Source organism: Bacillus rossius, chromosome 1 (assembly GCF_032445375.1).
Source record: "Bacillus rossius redtenbacheri isolate Brsri chromosome 1, Brsri_v3, whole genome shotgun sequence".
NCBI lineage: Eukaryota > Metazoa > Arthropoda > Insecta > Phasmatodea > Bacillidae > Bacillus > Bacillus rossius.
In genome coordinates, this window is record NC_086330.1 from 113,642,926 (window position 1) to 113,659,560 (window position 16,635).

Sequence of the window (16,635 nt, forward strand, 5' to 3'; positions counted from 1 at the left end):
GTCTTGAAAATTCACCAATCGTCCTCGCTGGTCAACGATTCTGACGACGACTTCGTGTGCGCACTTCACGACGACTGGAACGTAAATGATACTTTGCGGTACTTCGACCAGTTTATATCCTGGCGGGACCATCGGCGAAAATTCGTGCAGCATGTTGCTTAGTCTTCCGTTGAGATACGTTCCACTTGCCAAATTACAGTTTATTCTTATGACATTCACAGGAAAAATGTTTACTGCGCGCGTAGATTCATAAGTTCTTCCTGCATCATACACCTTTGATTCGAATCCTAACATCGAACCTATGGTCCCAGGTTTCGTAAAGTCGACAATTTCACTGCATGTTAGAATGCGTTTTTGAGTGTTTGGATTTCCACGCAGTTGAAAGTCTACATCCTGTGGTAACATATCCCTGATGTAATTTGCAATTTCGTCAATTTCGTAAGATCCAACAGGTAACTGTATTTCATGAGCGGTCCCATCGCTTTTCAGGAAGCAGATCTTGCAGTTTTCTTCGTCGATATTCGGTATGGCATTATACGTTTGAAAATCTACGAGTCCGATACACCATTCTCCGTCTAAATCCAGAGGCGGGAAATGAACCGCCCGCAGCTCAGATGCGTGACCTGTCAAGGTAAGTGTTATCGACATGACTAATAACTTATCATCACTGCACATCCTTTAAGTAGCAATTTTTATTTGTCAGCTAAATTTTTTTTTTTAGTTAAAAAGCGAAGACACAAGTGTCCGCAGTTTGTTTGATTAGGCATCTGTTCCGTTTCGTAATTGTAGAACAGTGTAGTGGTCCGGCCCAGGTACTGTCGCAGTTCTGGCGGAGGCCGTAAATTTCCAAAACTGTCGTAGTAAGTAGCTTTTTTCCCAGACTTTATGTACGCCACCCAGTGCGTGCCGCGACCTGCCGTCGTGTCTAAATTAATTATGGCGCGTACGTTGGTTTTTGGCTTGCTGGGTAAAGTGTCTCGCATAAACACGCCACGGAAGTTTGGTATTTTCAATTTGCGAGCGTACTTTATTAAATCTATGTTGGTGAGCGGTCGTTTCGGCAGAGAACTTAGGATTTTCTCTTTACTCGTTTCTTTTTCATGCCTCGGCCTGCCTTGTGAGGTCGTAAGTACAGTACTGCGCCGTTTTTTTTACCGATGGCAATGGCTTCCATGCTGGCATTATGTCGCTGTGCTTCTTTTAACTGCTTGCGTTCATTCTTCGAAGTGTTGACTGCCCGCACTATACCGCTCGTTGCACCGATGAGGCCGCCGAGAGCACCCAATGCAGGCAAAAGCAAAGGAAGAAATCCTCCTATAATCTTCTTGTCGAGAGTCTGTAATTTTTGCTTGGCTTTTTGCACGCCTGCACCAGTCTTGCGTTTGGTCTTGTGTGAGTTAGTCTTTGACTTGATGGAGCTGGCTCGTTGAGCGCCCAGTCCTAATTTCTTTGCCTTCATGATTTTGGAAACGCCCCACGCTGCGATTTTTTCTCCTAGACCCACATTCGACGATTTACTTATATCTTCGGCTTCCTGTGCCAATGTCTCGTCGGCCCGGTGCCTGGATTCCAGATCCTTGCTTAATGAATATGCGATATCGTGCTGCTTGCACTTTTCGTCCAGAGAATTAATGCCCACGTCATCGCGAGCTAACCTTTTCGCTAGTTTAGTGCCGGGGCCGCAAAATCTGTAGCCGGGAATGTGTAGCTCGAATGGTAGATTGTTTATCAGCGAGTTTACGAGTCCTGTACTCATGTGATTATTGTTCTTACCTCTTCGAGTCATTACGCGCAACTGACCAGAAAGTATAAATACGCTTCTTTTATACAATTACTTTAGTACAATGCAGGTCGTCAAGCAAGATGATTGTTTGCCCGTGCGCATTACGCAAGACGATGTATTTAGTGCACGTGAATCACGACATGGCTTACTGTTGCCTTCTGCCGTACGATGCATAATGGCGGGTCCGTCCAACTGCGGTAAAACGTGTGTTTTACTGAGTTTACTGGAGGAGCCAAACGGTCTTCGGTTCGAGAACGTTTACTTGTATTCCAAGTCGTTGCAACAGCTAAAGTACCAGCGCCTAGCAACTGTTCTACGCTCGGTGGAAGGACTGGAGTATTTTCCGTTTAGCGATAATACCGATGTGGTGTCTACCGACGAAGCAAATCCTAATTCCGTGTTTGTGTTCGACGATGTAATGTGCGAGAAGCAGGGCATTATACAAGAGTACTTTTCCATGGGCAGGCACGCCAAGGTAGACTGCGTATACCTGTGTCAGACGTACAGTAGAATACCCAAACATCTCCTACGAGATAATGCGAATGTTATAGTGCTTTTTTGCATGGACGAACTTAATTTACGTCACGCCTACGACGACCACGTAAACACCGACATGACATTCCAGGAATTCAAAGACATGTGCTCCTTGTGTTGGAAAGAAGAACACGGATTCCTAGTCATAGTCAAGGACTGGCCTCTATATAAGGGCAGGTACAGACGAGGTTTCGATCAGTTTATCGTCAAACATGAGTCATAGCATTTCGAAATTCGGTCGTAGCAGCAGACATACTGTATGCCCCGACTCTGATATCCGCAAATACATTATACTACTGGCTCAAAAAGTAGAAAGTGTGAAAAACGAAATAATAGAGTATCTCGTTGCCATCGACCAGCGTGTGGAAGTCTCGGATTCTCGCATTCGCGACATGATCGAAGTATCGAATGCACAAAGACGTGACGAATTGAGGAGTTTACAAAGTAGTCTGAAAGCATCACTATCGCACTTGACAACTAATTCAGATTTTGCCACACACAAGAAAGATGTTTCTGCGAACGAAACAAAAAGTATATAAGGAGGTCTTGCAATAAGTTTTCAGCCAGTACAATGTCGGACCTGGCCAGTGACCTTCATCGAGCTATACAGTCTGTTCGTGAAAAATATTTACTTGCTAGACGAACCAGACTTGCACGTGAGATGGAAAATGAGGAGATATTTAAACCAATCACTAGTCGCCTCGACGAACTTAAAAACATGGAAGAACCAGCTATCATTGTGAAGACAGAAGTTGAAGATGAAATGCCAACTGTAAAGAAGAGAAAGTATGAACCAGATCGAGAAGAAGAAGACTTAACAAGTACAGAGACCATGCACAAGAAAAAAATACCGAAAAAGGGACATCAAGTGAATGCAATGGTCCGACCATACCTGATATCGTTTACGAGTCGGAATAATGATAGCTGGTTCTTCCATGTTAGCCTCGGCCCGTAGTATGGCTAACATCTCGATCAGCTGACTGTTGGTATCTAAGCAGAGTTCTCCCATATAACGCAATGTTATCGCGGCATATATTTCATAATATTTTCAGTTTTATTGTTACCAAGAAAGAATATACGACTTATTTACTCATTGTAGTAATTAAATGTCGAATCCGTACACATAATTTCCATGAAATACATCAGATGTGCGCCGTTTATTGAATATTATCGGTCGTGAGACAAATGTTATTGTCGGAAGGTAGTGAAAGAAATGAGTTTGAGAAGCCAATTCAGCTGTTTAAAATCAATTTGCGTGGTTTATTGCATACTATAATTTTCTTTTTGTGTATAGAACAATGTTTATGAGCGAGAATTCATTCTTCATTCAACCATTTTATTAAAAAAAAAAAAAAAATTGAACTCTTGAAGATTGCAGGGTTGTTATAATATCGTTATTATATGTACACAGTCTAATGTTTTTTAATTTACACATTTGTAGACCAAATAATATTGACAATGATAAGTTTGTTTATTTATTTATTTTATTTGTATTACATTGAGCCTTCTTTTGGTAGAAACCATAAGGCTATGGACCATGTCATTTACATATTTACATATTTACAGTTTTACATATCCATACAGTTTTACATGTACACAGTTTTACATACACATAACTTTGAAGTAAAACAAATAGTAATACAATTTTTCAGATAATCTGAATTACAAATATAACATAATTTCTTTTATACATAGGTAGTACCCATAAACATTACATGTCAAGCAATTCCTATATTTTTTCTTATAAAAAAAATTAAGCAGGATTTAGGGTATTAGGATATTGTTCTTAGTCATTGTAGCTATACAAGGGAGTCTACTGTAACCAGAATGCTTCCCCTCTTTCAGCAGTATACTCCATAAATTCTTTTAAATTGTAAAATGGATTGCATACAAGTGTATTTTTTTTATGGAAGCTTTGTATTTGTGTATGTTGCTGATTTCCATTATTTTGTATTGTAAGGTATTAAATATTATTCTGCCAATGTGCTCTATTCCGATCTCAAATTGAGTAGTGGTGTGTTGTATGGGTCTCAATTTATTGCAGCCTCGAGTATTATGATGATGGACATCTTTATTTCTTTTAAATTTGGTTTGGTGTCTATAGCAGAAAATTAATGTTCTGTATATGAATTCATTTGTAAATGTTAGTATTCCTAATTTCTTAAATATTTTTTCTGCAACTAGATACATTTTTATCTTTAGTTTGACGTCGTCTGGCCGACGACCACCCCAGAGCCCGACCTGCACCCGCCAGTATACGCTCCCGCTAACGGAACACACCCCTGGCCATGGCCCACCCGAGTCAGGCGACCCGAACAGCAATCAAAGACAAAGCCGCGGAAACCTGAGTGGACAAGAGAAGAACCGTACCCATTCCTCCTAAAACATTAAATTAGGATTTTAGCGACAATAAAATCTCTTCCAGACACACCCGTTTGGAGTCTAGCGTAATGAGGTCACGCCTGGCGCGAGAGAGGCCGAGCCTCCCTCAGACGCCATGCCAGTTCGGCAGTTCAGCGCAGCTCATGGACCGGGGCGGACCTACGTCCCACGGAGAGGCAACATCCTTTGTCTACATTGAAAGTAACGTCCGGTAACTATAGCCACTAATTAACCAAACCCCTTTTATTACTTAACCTCTCCGTGAGTACCCGGTCCCTTTTTTCGGTCCCGGACCTAATCCGGCCGCATCAACTTAAGGACACCCCGCACCACACTTGGTCAACGGGGCTGCTCTTCAGCATACGGCACGGGCCGTCTCCCGCAACATACAGAACTTTGTTTAAGGTCACGCGCACGGCGCTGACCACAAACCCGCAAGGGAACTTGGACAAACTTAATTGCGGTGCGTGTTTCACCACAGTGGGCACAACACCCGCGCCGAGACATTTGCATACGGGATTGGCCGTCTCCAATCGCCCGCCCCTTAATTCAGTGTATTTTTGTATCCCGTATTTTGTACTGCTAACTTACGTTACCCGAGTAACGAGTGCCACGTAACTTGTGCGCGCCCCCTTAATCCAGTGTATTTTTGTATCCCGTGTTTTGTATTGCTAACGTACGTTACCCGAATAACGAGTGCCACGTAACTTGTGCGCACCACCTTAATTCAGTGTATTTTTGTATCCCGTATTTTGTATTGCTAACTTACGTTACCCGAGTAACGAGTGCCACGTAACCTGTACGCGCCCCCTTAATTCAGTGTATTTTGTGTCCCGCCTTTGTGTTACGAAATTACGTTACCTACGTACCCAGTGAGACGTCTGAGACATAACAGCATCCGAGGCCACGTAACGCGGAAAACAAACAATAAGGCGCCACGGAATAACAAGTAAAAACCCCCCGGGGACCTCTGTAGAGTGTTGTATCGTGTACGACTCGCTCCTCTGAATAAAAGGTACGACACCACCACCTCAACTCCACGTCTCTTATTTAAAATCATCTCACGCAACACCGCCGCCGGCCCTAGTGGGCCACGCAGGGGCACATACATCCACGACCCCAAATTCACGACTAGAAACGAGCTAGTCTGGCGCCCACCCGGACAACACAGATAAAGAACCGCCTTTTCCCACTAGGAGCCACACCGGGACTCGAGCCCGAGACCCCGGACGACGGCATTTGGCGCCCGCTGCGTGGGGCAGAAAATAACGTGAAAAAAATTTTTTTTTTCACTTCTGGACATTTTCGAAATAAATTCACCAACAGGCGACAGCGGAGACACGAAACGGCCATTTTGGACACAGGAAGGGTCGAAGGCCAGACAGACCGGCGCGACGAGGCGAGCGGACAAAGGACACTCCAACCACCCCCACCCCCGCACGTCATCACGGCGAGGCGAGCAACGGAGCGACGTCACCACCCCCACTCCGCGCGGACCGTTTTCGCCTCCTCTTTGTGCGGCTGTCCGGGCACCTACCCCCACCTCGTCACCCCGCTTCACGCTCTCCGCTTCGGGCAACCATCCCGATACCCCCACTCCGCGCGGACCGTTTTCGCCTCCTCTTTGTGCGGCTGTCCGGGCACCTGCCCGCCGCCGATCTCAAACCCGCGCGCTACAACACGCGCCCAGACTACGAACAGCCCGTCACAGACGGCGAACTTGAACGTACAACATACAGCTCAACATGCAGGCACCACCTACAGACCTCGTGTGCACGCGTTGCCTATTACCAAGGGAAATAGACCTATTGACGGGATCACTGCCGTGGTACAGGACATGCCAATGCGCGAACACCCGGGACAACGTCACCGAACAGACCTGGGGCAAGCCCTGGAGCGAGATGTTACTCGGCGAGCCGCACACCCAATTACCGTGGTCATGGGCACCGCTTAAGACGGAGGCACAAGCTAACGTCACACTGGGAGGCATACTACCGACTATGGGCCTCACGAGTGCCCGGACCAATCTGGCACCCAAATACATCCCACCACCAAGCGCAATCACCGGACCAAACACGGGGATGCATACACGCAACCCGTGCTACACAGGGAAGTTAGCACTACCCGAGTTCAGCGGAATAGGGCACGAAGTACCCAGAGACTTCCTAACACACTGCGAGGTTAGACTGGCACGGTCCGGAATACCGACCGATGAATGGTCGGGGCGAGCGAGCGAACAGCTGAAGGGGACCGCCCGCCAATGGTGGACCATCTGGGGACGCTTCGGCATGCCCTGGGAGGAGTTTGCCACATCATTCAACCGCCGATTTGACACGGAACACGCACTGGTCCAATGCACGACACAGTTCTATGGCGAACGCCAACGCGACGGCGAACCCGTCGAGCAGTTTCTGGCCAAGAAAATGCAACTGTTCAATCGAGTAGCACCCGGCGCCGCGCCAGCCACCGCGCTCGCAACCATTACCACCCTCCTACACAATGAACTGCAACCGTTCATGCGGTGTTACCGCGCAGAGGAAGTCGAGGATTACGTCCGACAAGCCATAGACACGGAACGGAACATCCGGGGACTGCGACACTACGACCCCCCGAACACCGACCGGGACCTGGCCAGACGCCCAATGGGTCAGAGAATAGCCAGCGTCCAGAACCGGGAAGCAGGGGGCTACCCACCCGACCGCCCGCGACGAGCCATCGAGGACGCACCACCACCTGGTAGGCCCGATGGGTCATCGACACAGCAGGAACCCCCACTACCGCGATGCCAGTTGGGCTGCCCCGCAGGTACCCGCCACTGGCATGTCGACTGCCCACGCCGGCAAACACCACCCTTCACCAACACGTCGGGAAACGCCCACCCGGGGGCACGGCGGTAAAACCCGCGCCTCCGAATAACCCGAGCCAACCCACACCCGCCGCGGAAGCAGCCACACCGCAGATAAACCAGCTAGTCCGCCCTCGCGACGGCCTACTCCGTATCCCAGTGGAAGTCAACGGGCAACCCACGGCGGCCCTGGTAGACACGGGCGCGAGCCACGTGTTCGTGGCCCCCCACCTGGTACCCCCCGGCGCGCTGCAGCCCCACCAAGCCGAGTTACGGTTAGCAACCAGCACGCAACCGGGAAGGACAGTGGGGCAAGCCGAACTCGAGGTACGCATTCGGGACGACGTCACCACGGTAACCGCCCTAGTGGTAGAGGACTTACACGAAGGGATAGTACTAGGCCAACCATGGTTAGCGAGACAAGATGCGGTGATCGAAATGAAACCCAGACGAGTTTACATTGGCACCCGCGAGCGGCTCACGGTGTACGCCATAGGCACTACCCCCGAGAGTCAGGGGGAGAAAGTAACCTTAGACCAGTTCCGCCACAACGTCCCCCACGAGTACCGAGCAGCAGTGGAACGCGTGTTGGCAGAAAGGCAGGACGTCTTCGCGGTAGCCGACCCACTGAAACGCACCACCATCACCGAACACCACATCCCGACCACCCACGACAACCCAGTACACGAGGCCCCGAGAGGCTACGGGTTCCGGGAGCAGAGGGCCATCCGGGAGCAAGTGGCGGACATGCTTCGCGACGGGGTAGTCGAGCCGTCCAACAGTCATTACAATGCTTGCGTCGTATTAGCCCCAAAGAAAGACGGTTCGCTACGCTTCTGCGTCGATTTTCGGCCGCTAAACGCGATCACGATTAGCTCACCCCCACCTCAAATCAGCGTCGACGCCGCCGTAGCCGGACTCGGCCGCGCGAAAGTCTTCAGTACGCTCGACCTGAAGGCTGGGTACTGGCAAGTGCCCATACGGGCGGAAGACAGGGGGAAAACCGCGTTCACGATACCAGACGGGCGGAAGTTTCAATTTCGCGCCATGCCTTTTGGGCTAAAGTGCGCACCGGCCACGTTCCAGGGAATGATGACCCGAGTGTTGGAGGGGTACCTGGGCCGGTTTGCGATCGCGTACCTCGACGACGTGATCGTCTTCTCCGAGACGTGGGAGGACCACGCCAGACACCTGGCGCTGGTCCTAGAACGCTTGGCCACACACCATCTCACGGCCGCACACCACAAGTGTCATATCGGGACCCAGGAGGTCGAATTCCTGGGCCACCTAGTAAGCGCGGCTGGCAACCGACCCCAACCCGTTCACTTGCGCAAGATCGCTGAAGCGGCACCACCGCGGACGAGGAAGCAACTCCAACGGTTTATCGGCCTGGTGAACTGGCTCAGGGGGTACATCCCCGACTTCTCCCGTACCATCGCACCACTGACCGACCTCCTGTCACCACGGGCACGGTACCATTGGGGCGAACCCGCGCAACGCGCCTTCGAAGAAATAAAAGCCGCCTTCACTCGCTGTCACACCCTCACACGAGTAGACCCCGGACGCCGCCTCTACCTTCAGACCGACGCCAGCGCACTCGGTGTGGGCGCGGTGCTTTTTCACACGGACCCGAACGGGGTCCGCGAGGTCATCGACTACGCTAGCGCGAAGCTCGGACCGGCCGAACGCCGGTATCACAGCAACGAGCAAGAGTGCCTAGCCGTAGTCTGGGCCATGAAAAAGTACCGGCCCCACCTGGAGGGGAAGTGCTTCACACTGAGGACGGACAACAGCTGCCTCACCTGGCTGCGTACGATGCAGGGGCGGAAAGGCAAACTCATACGATGGGCGCTATTCCTCCAGTCGTTCGACTTCGACGTCGAGCACGTTCCCAGCACGGAGAACCAGCTCCCCGACTTACTGTCGCGGGAACCCGACGACCGAACAGAGCTGACGGACGAGGACGACTGGGAGGAGATTCTACCCCCGGACACACCACACGGACACGCATCGCACGACTCGGCATGCGCGCGAATCACGGCCGACGCGGACGGGGACGAAGACCCACCCAACACCGTGGCCGACGTCCAGGACCGGGTACGTCGAGCACAGGAAACGTCAATAGACGCGGCAAGACGCCGCCAGCAAGCGACCGCCGGACACGAGGCGTGGCGCGTGCAAGACGGCCTGATTCAGACTCACACACCCGGACACCAGGAAGACTGGAGGACCTACGTCCCGACGGAAGCCCGAGAAGCGGTCCTTCGGTTCTTCCACGACCACGACCTCGCTGGACACCCGGGGACCGATCAGACACGACGAGAAGTCACCCGGCACTACCACTGGCCCCGCGTCACGTACGACGTACGTACGTACGTGCGCGAATGCGAGGTCTGTCAGGCGAGGAAAGCGAGGCGGCGTGACGGCGAGGAGCAACAGCGACCCAGGGAACCCACCACCGCCTTCCAAACGATAGCCTTAGACGTAATGGGCCCCTACCCCCGCACGCCGCGCGGCAAACGCTTCCTCCTCATCGTGACGGACCTCTTCACGCGGTGGACGGAGGCGTATCCATGCGGGAACGTGCGCACACCTACCATCATCAGCCTGCTGACCAGGGAATTTCTGTCCCGTTGGGGATACCCCCAGTCGGTGTTGACGGACAACGCCAGTCAGTTCCTGGGGCGACATTGGAAGGGCTGGTGCGACAAACACCAGATCGAGCACCACACGACGCCCGCCTACCACCCGAGAGCGAACCCGACAGAGCGCCGGAACCAGGAACTGAAGGCACAGCTCCGGATCCGGCTGGGGGCAGACCACACGCAGTGGGACCTGCACGTGGCTGACGCCCTCTTCTGTGTACGACGCCGCACCAACGCCGCAACCGGCCGCACACCGGCCGAAATGATACAGGGCCACAACCTGCCCTTACCGGGAGAATGGGCCACACACGGCACTCCACACCCCGACGAGACGACGGAGGAATGCGACCAACGACGGGTGACTCTGCACGACGAGGCAAGACGTAGGCAGGAGAGGTACGCCAACCGGATCACCCCAATCACAGATCATCCTCCACCCGCCGTGCAGGTCGGCGATCAGGTGTTCGCGCGACTACACCCACTTTCAGCCGCACCCCGCAACTATTGCGCGGGCCTGGCCCCGCGCTGGGGCGGGCCATACACGGTACGGCGACGACTAGGCAGGACGACGTACTTAGTCCGCACGGAGGGACGGCGCCTGAAAAAGGTGCACAGGGACGACATCCGGCTCACCGCCCTGCCTGGGGAGAGGAACCCAGACGGGGACGCAGGACCCCCCACTCCGGACGACAACGGACGCCGTACGCCGGAGAGCGACGCCGTCCAGGAAGAGGACAACTCGCCAGAAGCGACCCCCGCTAGGAGCCGACCCGAACCGCGCCCATACCGCACCCTAGTGTTCACGAACACCACGTCCAACAGGCCCCGCGACGAACTTGCATACACGCCCGGGACATCACCCGCAGAGGCCGCGTCAGACGACGAGGCGAGGCCACGACCACGGCGGTGGCGGCGCCCGCCCACGTACCTCGACGATTATGCCCTTAGCATGGCCACGGGGGACACCGGGGGCGACCCCGCCCACGACGTGCCAGACGAACCAGAAAAGGTCCACGAGAACGCACCGGAGACGGCAGTGGTACCCTGGGAGGGAAGCGGGGTGTACGAGAGCCCCCCACCGCAATGCTACCCACGGGGCGATGAAGCAGAGGCCGTGGAGATCGCCGAGCTGTCGCACAGCATAGGTCAATCCGATGCGGGCAACGACGACGGGCCAACGCCGATCGTCACGCAACCCGGAGAGACCGACCCAGAGATCGCCGCCTCAGCATCAGCCGCCATACCCGAACGGGAACGGACTCCGTACCAGTCCACGAACTGTCAACCGCCGCCGAAGGAGGACCTCCGCGGACCGGGACATCGACTGGGGACAAGCGAACCCGCCAGCGAGCCCGCAGAACGACCCCGACGGGCCCACAGACCTCCAGTTCGCCTGGCCGACTTCGACCTGGGAACAGGGCGCAGGGCCTGTCAGCCACAAGGCTACCTCGACGAGTCAACCCCCGGATGTTCGGCGTGGGACGACCCGGGACAGGTGCTCGGGCCCTACCAACTGCGGCCACCGCGAGCACCACCCGGGTGGAGCTGTTGCCGGAGCTAGGAGGCGCCACGACGCCGCCCCCGGCACGCCTGCCACGACGGCAACCGGGGCGGCGCGCACGTTGGTCCAGTCGACCTTGATCACCAGGTCCAGTGCGCTGACCCTATCAGCCGCTGACCCCACCCAGGCGCCACGACGCTGCCCCCGGCACGCCTGCCACGACGGCAACCGGGGCGGCGCGCACGTTGGCCCAGTCGGCCACGTTCACCAGGTCCAGTGCGCTGACCCTATCAGCCGCTGACCCCACCCAGACGCCACGACGCCGCCCCCGGCACGCCTGCCACGACGGCAACCGGGGCGGCGCGCACGTTGGCCCAGTCGGCCATGTTCACCAGGTCCAGTGCGCTGACCCTATCAGCCGCTGACCCCACCCAGACGCCACGACGCTGCCCCCGGCACGCCTGCCACGACGGCAACCGGGGCGGCGCGCACGTTGGCCCAGTCGGCCTTGATCACCAGGTCCAGTACGCGGAGCCAACCAGCTGCTGAGCCGCGAACCACGCCGGGATGGAGCGGTCGGAGCTAGGGGTGGCCCCATGTTAGCGGGACCATAAGCGGCGCAAGGTCGGGCTTCACAGGGGGGGGGGCGTTTGACGTCGTCTGGCCGACGACCACCCCAGAGCCCGACCTGCACCCGCCAGTATACGCTCCCGCTAACGGAACACACCCCTGGCCATGGCCCACCCGAGTCAGGCGACCCGAACAGCAATCAAAGACAAAGCCGCGGAAACCTGAGTAGACAAGAGAAGAACCGTACCCATTCCTCCTAAAACATTAAATTAGGATTTTAGCGACAATAAAATCTCTTCCAGACACACCCGTTTGGAGTCTAGCGTAATGAGGTCACGCCTGGCGCGAGAGAGGCCGAGCCTCCCTCAGACGCCATGCCAGTTGGGCAGTTCAGCGCAGCTCATGGACCGGGGCGGACCTACGTCCCACGGAGAGGCAACATCCTTTGTCTACATTGAAAGTAACGTCCGGTAACTATAGCCACTAATTAACCAAACCCCTTTTATTACTTAACCTCTCCGTGAGTACCCGGTCCCTTTTTTCGGTCCCGGACCTAATCCGGCCGCATCAACTTAAGGACACCCCGCACCACACTTGGTCAACGGGGCTGCTCTTCAGCATACGGCACGGGCCGTCTCCCGCAACATACAGAACTTTGTTTAAGGTCACGCGCACGGCGCTGACCACAAACCCGCAAGGGAACTTGGACAAACTTAATTGCGGTGCGTGTTTCACCACAGTGGGCACAACACCCGCGCCGAGACATTTGCATACGGGATTGGCCGTCTCCAATCGCCCGCCCCTTAATTCAGTGTATTTTTGTATCCCGTATTTTGTACTGCTAACTTACGTTACCCGAGTAACGAGTGCCACGTAACTTGTGCGCGCCCCCTTAATCCAGTGTATTTTTGTATCCCGTGTTTTGTATTGCTAACGTACGTTACCCGAATAACGAGTGCCACGTAACTTGTGCGCACCACCTTAATTCAGTGTATTTTTGTATCCCGTATTTTGTATTGCTAACTTACGTTACCCGAGTAACGAGTGCCACGTAACCTGTACGCGCCCCCTTAATTCAGTGTATTTTGTGTCCCGCCTTTGTGTTACGAAATTACGTTACCTACGTACCCAGTGAGACGTCTGAGACATAACAGCATCCGAGGCAACGTAACGCGGAACACAAACAATAAGGCGCCACGGAATAACAAGTAAAAACCCCCCGGGGACCTCTGTAGAGTGTTGTATCGTGTACGACTCGCTCCTCTGAATAAAAGGTACGACACCACCACCTCAACTCCACGTCTCTTATTTAAAATCATCTCACGCAACACCGCCGCCGGCCCTAGTGGGCCACGCAGGGGCACATACATCCACGACCCCAAATTCACGACTAGAAACGAGCTAGTCTGGCGCCCACCCGGACAACACAGATCAAGAACCGCCTTTTCCCACTAGGAGCCACACCGGGACTCGAGCCCGAGACCCCGGACGACGGCAAGTTATTATTCAAATGGCTTTTTTTGGAGTTTTTGTATATTTCCATTTAGTTTGGCATTTCCCCAGATTTCAATATTGTATGACATGATTGTATGGAAATATGCATGATACACAGTTTTAATTGTTTTTAAATCGACTAATTCTACAAGGTACCTCAAGACATAGCAGGCTGAATTTAATTTTTTCGCAATATTAGTTGTATGTGTTCCGTAAATTTTAATTGCTTATCAATATATACCCCTAAGAATTTTACTGAGTTAACCTGTAAGATATTGTTTCCATTGAATTTTATGTTAAACTTGTTTTCATTTACTTTGGTCCTATTTCTGAATTTAATATAATCAGTTTTAGAGACATTCAATGCAAGTTTGTTGTATGAGAACCAATTTTTCATACGTTCAATGGCTCTGTTGGTCTCCTATACTGATTTTGAAGTTTCCCCAGTGATTATAACTGATGTATCATCTGCAAAAAGGATAAGCTGACCTTGGTGCCCTGTGGCACCCCATTTCTGACAATTGACCAATTTGAATATTTCTTACCAATTACATTTTTAATTTCTACCCTCTGTTTCCTTTCCTTCAGATATGATTCCATTAATTTGTGTGCTGTGCCCCTTATGCCATAGTGATATAGTTTATCTAGGAGAATTGCATGATTGACTAAGTCAAAAGCTTTGGATAAATCACAAAAAATTCCTAATGATAAGGTATTATTATCCAGTGCATTTAAGACTTTATTTATGAATTCATTAATAGCTGCTGATGTTGTTTTATGTTTTTGGAAACTATATTGACTTCTATTTAATATGATGTTATGGGTAAAAAAAATGAAATAAGTATTTTATATACAACCCATTCAAATATTTTTGCCATTGTAGGTAGGATACTAATAGGCCTATAGTTTTCTGGATTTGTTGGGTTACCTTTTTTATACAGAGGCAGGACCCTAGTTAATTTTAAACAATCAGGTACCACTCCTTCTACCAGTGCTTCCTTAAAGATACATGTAATTGGTTTCACAATTAGGTGTTTGGACATTTTTATTATTTTGTTTGATAATAAGTTAGGAGGAGTTTTTGAGGGCATAACCTAAGAGCCAAGCCATTGAATGCTAGCTTCTGAGATAATTGTACATTGTATTGGATAAAAAACATACACGTTTATTTGAACAATAATCGTAATAACATCATGGTGTACAAGGTTGTTAATCTAAGAAAAGTTGTGAAATGACAAATTCCCAATAAGTGAACTTCAACCTGAAATAGCTTTTTACTGAATTGTTAAAGTTTGACCTAATTCTTTTACATAAGTAACATGAAATTACAATCTTCTTTGGAATAACAAAATATACAATGACCTATGTACTATTAATTTAGGATTCATCATAACAAAACTTAATTTTGAGTGATAGTAATTACAAATTTTTTATAAATAGTTGACAAGAGTTTTCTCCCTGCATTTTCAGCACAGGTTTGTCTTCTACTGTGGCACAACAGAGCCAGCAAAAAACTTTTATAGCAAATATATTTGTGGTCAGTATACCCCGCCAAACGTAAATGTTTGTTATATGTGTACGATAAATAGATGTTAGCATGTCGGCCATTGCCAAGAGAGTTAGGCGCTACCTGGTTCAGTGTTGCCAACTGTGACCTGATAGTACATCCTCCTTCCCTTATTTATTGATCAATGTATACATCAATTTACATCCATTTAAGAAGCTTCCTACATTTACATACAGTTGATACTGTTGACACGTTTCTTAGTTAATCCACCAAAGCAACGAACACAGATTACAAAGAACTTCATAGTTTTCATTACTACAAACAGTTATCTAAAGTTAATTGATTGAAACAGTCTTGAGCCATAAATAACTATTACATGAAACACAGGTTTAACTTAAAGTTAGAAATACAGCGAACCAAATGCAGTGAATTTGTCTGATTTTGCATTTGCATTACATTACTACGTTACCCAATAAACATACATTTTACACAAAGTCAGATATACAAGATTCTCTACGGTTACTCTATGTAGTCTTTCAACCACCTTGGTCTGTTAATGTTCCTTTTTAAGCTCTGCCTCTCTAGTTCTTTGGACCCTCCCTTAGAATTAGTGGCTATTTCTGTTTCCTGGTTATCAAAACCCCTAAACCCTTCTGTACTCTCACTATCCTCTGCATCACTGATACTTTCCAAGACTTTTTCTGTAGGCTGAATGTTATTACCTGGTTTATCTAAAATCTTTGGAGGTATTTCGGAACTTCCGAGTACCTGCCGGTAAGGGGCAGGTATAAGGAACCACCGATTCCTCCTGTAACATCCCCTGTCTGTGTCGATTATGTATGATCTAGGCTCTGGCCCAACCTGTTGGATTCGACCATATCTACGTAAATCAGTTATCCATACCGAATCACCCTTCTTCAAATTTTCTAGGTTTTGACATTATGTCTTTTGTCATACTGCTTAGCCTGCTTGTCTGCTCTTCGCTCCTCCCTTCTCTGAACCTCCCGGGGACTAACCTGCTTAGAAAGTTGGGATGGTAGCAAAGGAAGGTTGGATCGAAGCCTTCGATTCATGAGCAGTTCTGCCGGACTAAACCCATTCTCCAAGGGAGTACTTCGATAAGCTAGGAGTGCAGAAAATATATCCTCGTTTTTTTTAATGAGTTGTTTCGCTACCTTGACCGCTGCTTCAACCCCTCCATTTGACTGGTGGTAGTGCGGTGAGGAGGTCACTGTTTGAAAGTTATTTTCATCTGCAAACTGCTTAAAGCGATGTGACAGAAATTGAGAGCCACTGTCTGCCCTCAACTGTTCAGGAGTACCGAAGCGCGCAAAGACTTCTTTGAGTTTTCTTATTACCACTTTCTCTAATAAA